Here is a 10,493-nt window from a genome sequence, read left to right on the forward strand (position 1 = left end):
CACTTTCAGCAGATATTTATAATTATCCTTCTGAAACATGAACCTGTCTACCCCACACACATTTTTACCCAATCAAGAGCTAAATGATTTGACTGCCCTCCTCCCCATAATTTTATTTATGGTGTCTTTTAATCCCCACATGTTTTAACCCCCTCTTCTACACGCCATGTAGGAGATGGAGTTACAAATTCCTCCTTTTTGTTGAAGAAGACATTGAAGGCAATGTCTTCAAGTTAGCACACTTCTTCTGACCTTCCCATCGCCACCTGAGCTTGGCATCTCTGACTAGATTATTGCCACAGCCTGTGATAACCATCCAGCATGGAGGATGTACCTATTTCCTTGTCCACATCCCCATATAATCGCTGAGCTTCTTGATCTTCTCATCTTGAGACTCAGTTACTGGCAGAGCCAAGCTTCAGACCACTCTTCAGGTTGTTGCAGGAGTTCACTTTCTACAAATCAATCATCCCTTTCTTTCCATGAGTTTCTTCTTACTTAGAGAACAAAGTATGTCACCATAATACCCAAGGCCTTTCACAGTCTGGTTGGAATTTGATTCCCAGCTTCCATATTTTTCACTATTCTTCTCCATCCATCTGACTTTCCAGCTGTTTCCAAATGGTCCAGTTCTATAACTGTGTCCATAGGCCTTTACCTGTGTCACTGCTTTATGGGAACAATCTCCATGTATGTGGCCTCCAGTGTTGCCTGAGAGACGAATGTTTATGTTTCAAAATTCAGCTCAGCGTCCCTCCTCTGAGACCTCTTTGTGGCCTCTTCCCAGGGAGTGCTTCCTTTGCCACTGTCACCGTTGAGGTCCTTCTGCCCAGGGATAGCATTTTGCAAAGATTTATTCTCTTCTACCAGTGTCATGTAGTTTCCTGTGTCTGCCGGAATAAGTTAATCCCACACTGGGCGTCTTATAACAACTCTAGTCTCTCGCAATTCTGGAGGCAGTAACTGTGGAACCAGTCTCGTTGGGCTAACATCAAGATGTCAACAGGGCCATGGTCTTTCCAGAAATGCTGAAAGGCAGTTCTCTGTTTTCTCCAGCATCTGGTGGCTGTTGATATGCTTTAATTGTGGACACATCCTTGTAATCTACTTTATCAGTATGTGTGTGTCTGTGTGTGGTGCCTGTTCATGCAAAATCTCCCTCTGCTCATTCTAGGATGCATGAAACAGTATTTAGGGTCCACCTGAATAAAGTAATATAATCTCCCCATCTTAAGGTCCTCTATCACATCTGTAAGACTCTTTTTCCAAATAAGGGTGGCATTTACAGGTCCTAAGGAAGGTCAGGATCTGATGTTTTAGGAGCCACCATTCTGTCCACTATATTCTCCCATTTGGAGCCTCCTCAATGGCAGGTATCATTTTAAGTCCCAGCACCTACAATAATAGCCACTGAACAAATGCTGAGTGGAGAGTTGGAGAATAAACTGAACCCTCTTGTCTGGCAGACACTGGCAAGACAATAAGCATTAAGCAAACATTATTCATTGTTTGTTACTCATTTGGGTCAGTTTTTTATACACTAGATAATGCACTTGGGGCAGGCAGTGCGACGGCAGCATAAAACCATCCAGGGCACTTAAAGGGGCACATGTATGCGAGTACATGATCACAGCTCCTGATCAACACGAGGGAATTGAAAACTACAACGTTCCTGGAGAGGGGCTAAAAGAGAGCAGGTCAAGGAAGGCCTCTCTGCGGGAGTAACATTATGATTCATGAGCCGAAGGGTGAATAGCAGCTAGCTGAAAAGCAAAGCGGCAGCTATTCCAGGCAGAGGGAACTGCACGTGCAACAGCTTTAGGGAAATCAAGAGCTTGGCGAGCTCAGGAAACAGCCAGAAATCCAGAGAGGCTCGAGTGCAAGGAGTCTAACGGGGACATGGCTGGCACCACTGGGGCACAGAGGGTAGGCGCTGGGATTATGTTAAGATTTTGAATTCATGGAAAGAACTGATACTCCTATGACTCTGTTGTTAGTTGTAGGAGATGACCCTGACTGCTCATTGAGGAATGGCCACAGCAGCAATGCAGATGGGAGTTAACAGAGGTTGGGCTGGACTGATAGTGACCAGGAGGGAAAGCAGTGTTGACTTGAGAAACATGAAGCAGTAAAATGGACACACTTCAAATGCTAAATTGGAGAATCTTCTTTTAAATCCTCACGTCCATGGTGTCTGGTTTGAATAGAGAAGATACGAAGATCACAGAAATATGCACAGATGGTTACCTGAAGCTTGGTAAGGGTGTCATAGCTTCAGGTGAGACAACATGCATCTTTTAAACAAACATGGTTTGGACAACTAGAAAGTTACAGGCAAGAGAATAAAGTAAGCCCTGTATTTTAGACCAAATACAAAAATTTACTCAAAATGGAACGAATAGCCAAAAACATTAAAATCTTAGAATAAAGCATAGAGCTGAAGCCCGATGACCTTGGATTTGGTAATGGGTTTTTAGGTGTGAAATCAAAGGACTCAGCAACAAAAGGAACATGAATAAGCTGGCTGTCTTCAAACTGCAGACTGAGAGAAAACAGACACCTAACAAAGGCCTACAATTAAAAACAAAATCTTTTAAATTAGGAACAAAACTGAAGATGATTCAATGACAAAGGGGCAAAGGGCTTGAATAGACATTTCCCAAAGAAGATACACAAATTAAAAGGAGTAAGGTTGGTTACGGTGGCTAGCGTGCGTGCGACATGGCTGCACCAAGTGCATCATACCGTCTGGAAGGAGGGAGGAGCCTTAGAGTTGAGTGGCTGTGAGGTAGAGCAGAGGAGGAATGATTGGGAAAAGCCTCACCCTGTGCTACCACAATAAACACATCTTAGCCCCTCTGGTTCAGGTGGAGACTCCACCAAGGCGACTACTAGCCCTGGGTTATGGAGCAGAGGTTGTTTACTGTGAGGAGCTGATTGCTCTTAAGATGCCTCAGTGCAAGCGAGTTGTCAATGAGATGCTCGGCCCAGCAGACTTTGTTGCTCCTGATGACAGAGTAATCTTCCCCACGCGTGAAAGAGATCAGAGCAGAGTGGTCTTCCAGGCGGGGACTTCTGACACAGAGAGAGCCCTTGCTGTGGCCAGGCTTGTAGAAAGTGATGCGGCTGTTACTGATGTCAACATGGGCTGTCCAAGAGAGTATTCCGCTGAGGGAGGAATGGGAACGACCTCAGCTGGGAAGTTACAAGAGCCGTCGCCGAAACCCTCTCCATGCCTGTCGTCGCCCGTGGAGGACCTTACCACCACCTCCAGCAGCACTTGGACGTAGAGGCCTTTCGGCAAGCCACGGCTGCCTCCTTAGGGACGGTGCCTGGAGCAGCCGTGTGGAACCCCTCTGTCTTCCTCAAGGATGGCTTCTTCATCCCCTGGAGGAAGCCATGAAGAAGTTCATCTAATACGCGGTGCAGTATGATAACCACTACACCAACACGAAGGACTGCTTGTGCCAGATGCTGCAGGAACAGCTGGAGTCACCCCAGGGAAGGCTGCCTCATGCGGCACAACCTTCCCAGGGAATTCGTGAGGCCTTTGGCCTTGGTGTGTTAAATGAGGAGGCTGTTCGGGAGCTCTATGCCCTGCAAGCTGACCTCTTAGCCAAGACTTGAACAAGAGCAAACGAGAGCAGCTGACCGAGACCACTTGTAACCCGGAAGTAGTGAAGAGAATCTCTTGGAAGGCTGTGGACTCCTGCTGTGGGCCGCTAGTGTGGGCTGATGTGAAGGTGGTTACGGGTGCTGGGACCAAAACAAGATGCCATTGGACAGTTTGCTGGCCCTTGACATGCAGAAGTTATAGGTCTTGGCCCGGGCCATCAATCTAAAACAAGTGCCAAGGAATGTCTAGGGGTAATACCATCTCTCATAGGTCTGATTGGCTAAGCCAAGTTCCCAGTGACCTGAATGTGCTGAAAACAAGGTTTTCAGGCCGCACCTCTGACTTGACATTGGTGCCGGTACCATGCAATAAAGACACCTTCACTCTCAAAAAATAAAAAAGTAAGGCTGGCATGGTGACTATATGTCTCTAATCCTCCAAGTAGGGAAGCTGATGCAAAGTATGTTGCAGAGCATAGTCTGGGCTACATGAAAAACAAAGGAAAAGAAAAATTGTTCAACATTGATAGTTTAGGGAAATGCAAATCAGACTCTCAGTGACAGACTACTTCATACAAAACAGGATTGCTGCAATTAATTTTTCTGAAGTAGAAAATAATATATATTGGCACGACACAGAGAAACTGGATCCTTTATTCATTGCTGATAGAACTGAAAAAATGATCTTGTCCCTATATAAAACAATTTAGCTGTTTCTAGAAAAGTTAAACAGAATTATAAAATAAAGTAATTCTAGGCTTAGGTATCTACAAGAATTATAAATAAGTTAACAAAAAATACTGACACAAAAATATTCATAGCTGTGCTACCCACAATGATCGAAAAGTATAAACAACCCAAATGACCATTATTTGGTAACTAGTTAACCAATTGTGAATACATGCAAGGCCAGAAAAGGGATGAACTTCTGATATCTGCCACACCATGGATGAACCTTAACATCATGCTAACAATGAAAGAAGCCAGATGCAAAAGGTCACATTACGTCATTTCAATAAAATGAAATACCCAGAATGGATGAGTTCATCAATGCAGAAATCAGATTAATGTTCTTAGGAGCTAGGGGCAGGGGAAATGGAAAGTAATTGCGTACAGGATGTCCTTAGAGCGTGATGAAAATATCTGGGGATCAGATGATGAGTGAGCAACTCTATGAAGGTACTGGATGTCACTGGGTTGTGGTTGAAATGGTTAAATTTTTGCGACATACATTTCATCTGAATGTTTTGCTTTACTAATATCCTAAGTTAGCATCTGAGGTCATGCGTTTCACTACCACACTGTCATACACACTTTGTTCCTGTTCCTGTCCTTTCCCCCACTGTCCTCTTTTGGCCTCTCCTGCTGGGCTCCTGCCTCCCTTCAGCTGAATGTTTTAAACGTCAATTAAGTAGAGTTTTGGGTAGAATCAGATCAAAGAGACAGTGCTGCCAGCTCCCTCCTTCCTTGTTGTATATATGTATATATAAGCTGGCTTCTCCAAGATTTTAAGATGAGGTGTAAGGCTCAAAGGAATGCTGTGTTTCAAAGTAAACAAAAGGATCTTTACAAAATGTTTTGGTTTGGGTTCTCAAATTTCTGGCTCTACAGAGAGACAATGACATTACAAAATGACACGGGAATGATCTTAGACAAGGATAAAGAATAAAACATGGAAGTGGGTACATATAAATATTTTTTGGTTGGACAAAAGAATGAGATATAATATCCCGAACCAACAGGCAATGGGCTAGCAGGAAGGGACACTGCACTTGGCTGTTACCAGGTATACCAAAGCTTCATTGTGGGGGGTTGAAGGACCCAGAGGGCAGATACTTCGTGGGAAGAGGGCCAGGCTCTGAAGAGAGATGCATATTTGTTTCCAGGTCTATAATGTTCTCAATTGTCAAAGTCAGACCTACTTCAGCAAAAATTTAAGAATGACTTATTCTTGACTGAGTGCATAAAGGGAGGTGGCAGGACATAAGCGAGATATAGTCTAACCCAAGACCTCATTACCAGGAGTCCCTTAATTCATTACTTCCAGTTCAGCCACAACAGATATAGTTAACCATGGCTTTAGCTATTTTTTTTTTCTTGATAATGAGAACTGAGATTTTGTTAAGCACAGACAGTCTAGGCTCTGCACTAAATATTCTACACCCAATTATCTCTTTTGCCCTTGCGAATGTGCTTTGGGGTAGCTGTAACCTACCAGCCCCCAAGCTCATTTCACGAGGGAGGAAACTGGAGCGAGGAAGGTGAGCTTCTTGTTGAGGTTCTTCGCGGTCTGGACTGGAAGCCGGGTGCTCTTTTTCTCACATCACTTCACTGGACATGTACTTACATTCAAGAGCTTTAGGTTTAGCTTTGGCTATGTAAGAGAAAATTAAAGGACATAGTGAGAAAAGAGACTAAAGTATTTTTTCTCTTTTTATTGTGTGGTGGAAAGGTGGGCTGGACAGAGTTGTGTGGCTTCGACTGGCCTCAAACTCATGCAGTAGAGATGACTTTGAACTTTTGATTCTTCTACCTCCACTTTCGGAGTGCTGAAACTACCATACCCAACTTTTTTACCCCTTTATTTATTTATTTAGAGACAGGATCTCACTCTGTTGTCCAAGATGGCCTCTAACTCACAGTACTTCTTACCTTCCCAAGTGCTGACATTAAGGGCACAAGCCATCATGTCCAGCTTTTCTATCTTAAGGTTTCCTTTGAAATTTCCATTAAACTTTTTAATGTATAAAATTTAACCATTATTAGTATATAACCCCAAAAATAAAATGAAAACCTGAGTCAGCAATAATAAAAATAAAGAATTGGATAAATAAGTGGAGGACTAACTTTTCTTTACATAAGAATTCCAGTTAACAATTGTAGAAGGAATGTGGGAAATAGAATAGCACCTGTGTAACACCAGAATGATAGCTGTTATAGGTAAGATCTATTAGTGGCTTAGTTGGTAAAAGTTTAAGAAATACAATATTAGCAGTCTCACATTATCTGCTGTGGGCGGTGAGGACTTAAGTACTGGAGTATAGTTATCTAAAGGAGAGAAGCCACCATCCTCAGCAGTGAGGATAAAATGACTAGTAATAAGACATAGCTACTCTATGGACCAAAACGCTGAGAAGAATATTCTGTGATATTCTCTCCCATAATGCACGATGTCAGCCTAAGCCTCAAAAACAGAAACAAACACACACAAAAAAAAAGACAAACCAAACTGAAAGTAACCAAGCAGAACTCTTCAGAAGTCACAGGGCTGTAAAAAGTGGGAGAGCCTGTCACAGGTCACAGTCTGAATGGGACTAAGGAGACCTGAGGACCAAGCGTGTGTCATCCTGACCTGATCCTGAGGCAGCAAAAGGACAACAGTAGAAAAGCAGGTAAAATCTTGACAATGTAACTTCAATGAAGTGACAGACCTTTGGTCACTGACAGCGCTCCTCCCAAAGAGAAGCTGGGCAAAGCGTAAATAAGAACCCTCGTTTGCCTTGTGTAGCTCTTAATGCTAATATTATCTTTTTTAAAATTAGAAAGTGATCATCATGAGGTTAATTGAATATTCTGACAGAATACAAATTATAGGCCACAGCAAATAACTTCTGACTATTTCAGATATGCTAAGATATTATGCTAATATTTCTATTATTTCATGGAACTCATTCCCATCCCAACCCTTCACTGCAATGACCAAAACAAAACAACAACAATAACATAGTTTACCTCCCAAAGCACACGACCCCAGCTTGATCTTGAGAGAAACATCAGAGAAATACCAACCAAAGGGTGTTCAACAACATAAAAGGTCATGGAGACAGTTATTATGCTTCAACTTGATTAGGCCACAATGCCCAGCTGTTTAAGCAAACACTACCATTTACCATTCTGTGAAGGTGCTTTGTAGTTGTAGCTGGCATCTCTGATCGGTTTCCTAAAGGAAACTACCCTCACAAATGTGGGTGAGGCCTCATGCAATCAACTGAAGTGTCAAAGCAGAAGCTGAGGTATTACAGAGAAAAGAAAATTCTGCCTCAGTGTTACAGCATCAGCTACACCAGCCTTCCCCCCTCACCCGCCAGGATGAGTCCAACAGGAGCAGCAGCAACTCTTTCCTGACTATTCCGCCAAGGACCAAATCATATCAGTAACTTCCTTCCAAGAAATAAGACAGACAGACGATAGATAGATAGATAGATAGATAGATAGATAGATAGATAGAAAAATAGATGATTCTTCTACTGATTTTGCTTCTCTGGAGAACACTGACTAATACAGTCATGAAAAAGAGAAAAGTCTCAGAAATGATAACAGGCAAGAAGATCCCACAAAAATGTGACAAGTGAATGTGATGTGACTTCCTGGATGGAATCCTGGAACAGAAAAAGAACATTCAATTAAACCAGAAAATCTGAAGAGAATATGAACTCCAACTAACAGTGATGTGTCTTTATTGTTTGTTATTTGAAATAAATGGATTCACTTAGGATGTTATCATCAGGAAAGTTATATGGAAAGTCTCTGTAAAAAATGCAAAATTTCCATAAGCTTGAAATTATTTTAAATTATAATTTTATTTTAAAAATAAGTATAAAATAAATCCCTCCCAAGGAACTAAAGGAAAGTCTTCATTCGAACTTTACAGGGTCTGAATAGGTTACAGCTATCATGCATTCAACAAAAGTTAATCAATGTAAGTTTATAGGTAGATAAATTTAACTCAGTTTATTATGATATTTAGACCTCTTCAACAGATCACTGAGGCAAAGTGATATGAACAAATTATTTGATGTTTGTGACTTAAGGACTCTTAAATGAACATTTCTGAGATCTCTCCCTAGAGAATATCCACTCTTCTTTGTGACTGTTTCTTCCTTGATTCTCTGACTTTGGCCAAAATCATGATCAAAGGAGTCTGAAGGTCACTGGAATTTGGGGCCGGTGAGATTCCAATGTTAGTGCTCATAACACTGACTCTCAGGCCTGCTCATGCGTGTACATGACTTCCTCTGCGCCTTTTGACTGTAACAGCAGGGCTGAGGAGCTGCAAAGAGACTATAGGGTTCACAGTGTCCAGAATGCTAATTTATCTGTCCCTCTATAGAGAAAGCTTGTGAGCTTTGCTACAGGTGACTTACTATAAGCTGCTGCCTTATGAAGGTACATTTGGGTACCAAAAACATATGCGTATGCTAGTTACACAATCATAAAACTGGTTACAGACCAGTTTGGGAAAAGTTTTGAGAAAGCTATCAGCCAAACCATGTAAAAATCTAAATTTCCATTAAAGACTCACAACCGTGAAACTGCATTTGTGTTATGTGTAGAAGGACATTTCTTCAAAGGAGTTGCAGCCATCTCCATACTGGGCAACCAAGCTGGACTCATAATGAACGGCCCCTTGGTTTCTCCCTCTTCCCCATTCCTACTTTCCTCCTCCTTTCTCCCCCTCCCTCTCCATATTCCTCCTTTTCAATCTATCTACTCCAAGGAGAGGAATGATCAGCTCTACCTGATAAAGGAGACTGTGGCCGATTCCAACATCCTTTCTACACAGCTTGTGAAAGCTGGATGAAGACTGGTAGGCAACAAACTGCTGATGAAGAGATTCAGAAAATCATTGCATGATTTTGCTCACAGAACCAACTTGCTTCAACTCTTTCCCAACACAGACTAAATATTTAACTTCCCGGAACATAATGTGTGTAATTATTAGCACGTGTGTTCAGTTCACAAGTAGTATATCAGATGGGACCTGAAGGAGACTAGCAGGCATGTGCTAAAATTTTGTGCTGATAAAGTAATGATTAGTATGTATGGAACACCACCGTTGAATTAGCTTTTTAAAGTCTCACAAGTCAGGTACTGTGCTTTTCCTGTGTTGTAGATGAAGGCACTAAAGCCTAGAAAAGCTAATCTGGTGGGGATGCCCGCGAGAGGAAGGGAAGCATGGAGAAGGTGATGGGAAGCTCGCTTTGAGGGGCTCTTACTCAGCCTCTGTTGACGCTTCCGGGAAGGCCCGACAGTGTGAGCTGTCCTATTCCAATGTGGAGGCAGCCACGGCAGCCACGGCGAAGTGAACTCAGGAAGGAACGTGGGACAGGAGGAAGGGGGCTCTCCAGGTCCCTGGAGACTTCAGTCCCACACAGTTCGGAGGGCATGAGGGAGAGATTAGAGCCTAGCTTGGGAATTTGCCAAAAGTGCTCATGTGCAAGGCATCCTCGTGCCCCATTAAGGCCAGGAAAAGTTGAAGGTCAGAAGAACACCGCAAGCAAGATGAGAGGGCCCGAGCAGACAGCAACGTGGCACCAGGGCTGGCCTCACAGGCTTGGCAGTTGCTCGTCCAAAATGTGGCTCCTGGGAACATCCTCCACTACACTTACTCAATGATGCAACCCTCCCCACAAGGTTCTTTAAAGCACAGTGCCAGCTGGAGAAACTGTGACAAACTATGACAAACCTGAGCATCTCCAAAAAGGCAGGGTATGTCTCACTACAGAGGCATAATAAAGTATTGACTTGAATTAGATTGTTCAATTAAACTAAAATAGATCGCCCCCATGGCTAACTAGTGCCGTGGGGGATTGTAAAAGGTAAAGGGAAATGTCACGCCCAGTGAGAGCATCTGAGCATGAGGGGGTAAGTGGGTCAGATCCCAGAATGTGTTGTGTTTTACTATTACTGTTGTGTATGTGCCTGTACAATGTGCAAGAGGGCAGACATGCATGTTTCATGCCCGTGGAGGTCAAAGGACAGCAGCCTTGAGTAGGTTCTCTCCTTCTCCACAGAGGATTCCAGAAAACTTCGGTCTAAGAGGCATTGAGGTTCCCTTCAGTGGTCTGATGACTCATCTTTCAGTGTCCATTTAGAAC

General features: G+C 42.9%; 1 pseudogene; it reads left to right on the plus strand.

Moving 5' to 3' along the window:
- Positions 1-2,804: 2,804 nt before the first annotated feature.
- Positions 2,805-3,627, plus strand: LOC110558984 (tRNA-dihydrouridine(20) synthase [NAD(P)+]-like; annotated as a pseudogene).
- Positions 3,628-10,493: the final 6,866 nt, after the last annotated feature.

The sequence above is a fragment of the Meriones unguiculatus genome, chromosome 1 (genome assembly GCF_030254825.1).
Source record: "Meriones unguiculatus strain TT.TT164.6M chromosome 1, Bangor_MerUng_6.1, whole genome shotgun sequence".
Classification (NCBI taxonomy): domain Eukaryota; kingdom Metazoa; phylum Chordata; class Mammalia; order Rodentia; family Muridae; genus Meriones; species Meriones unguiculatus.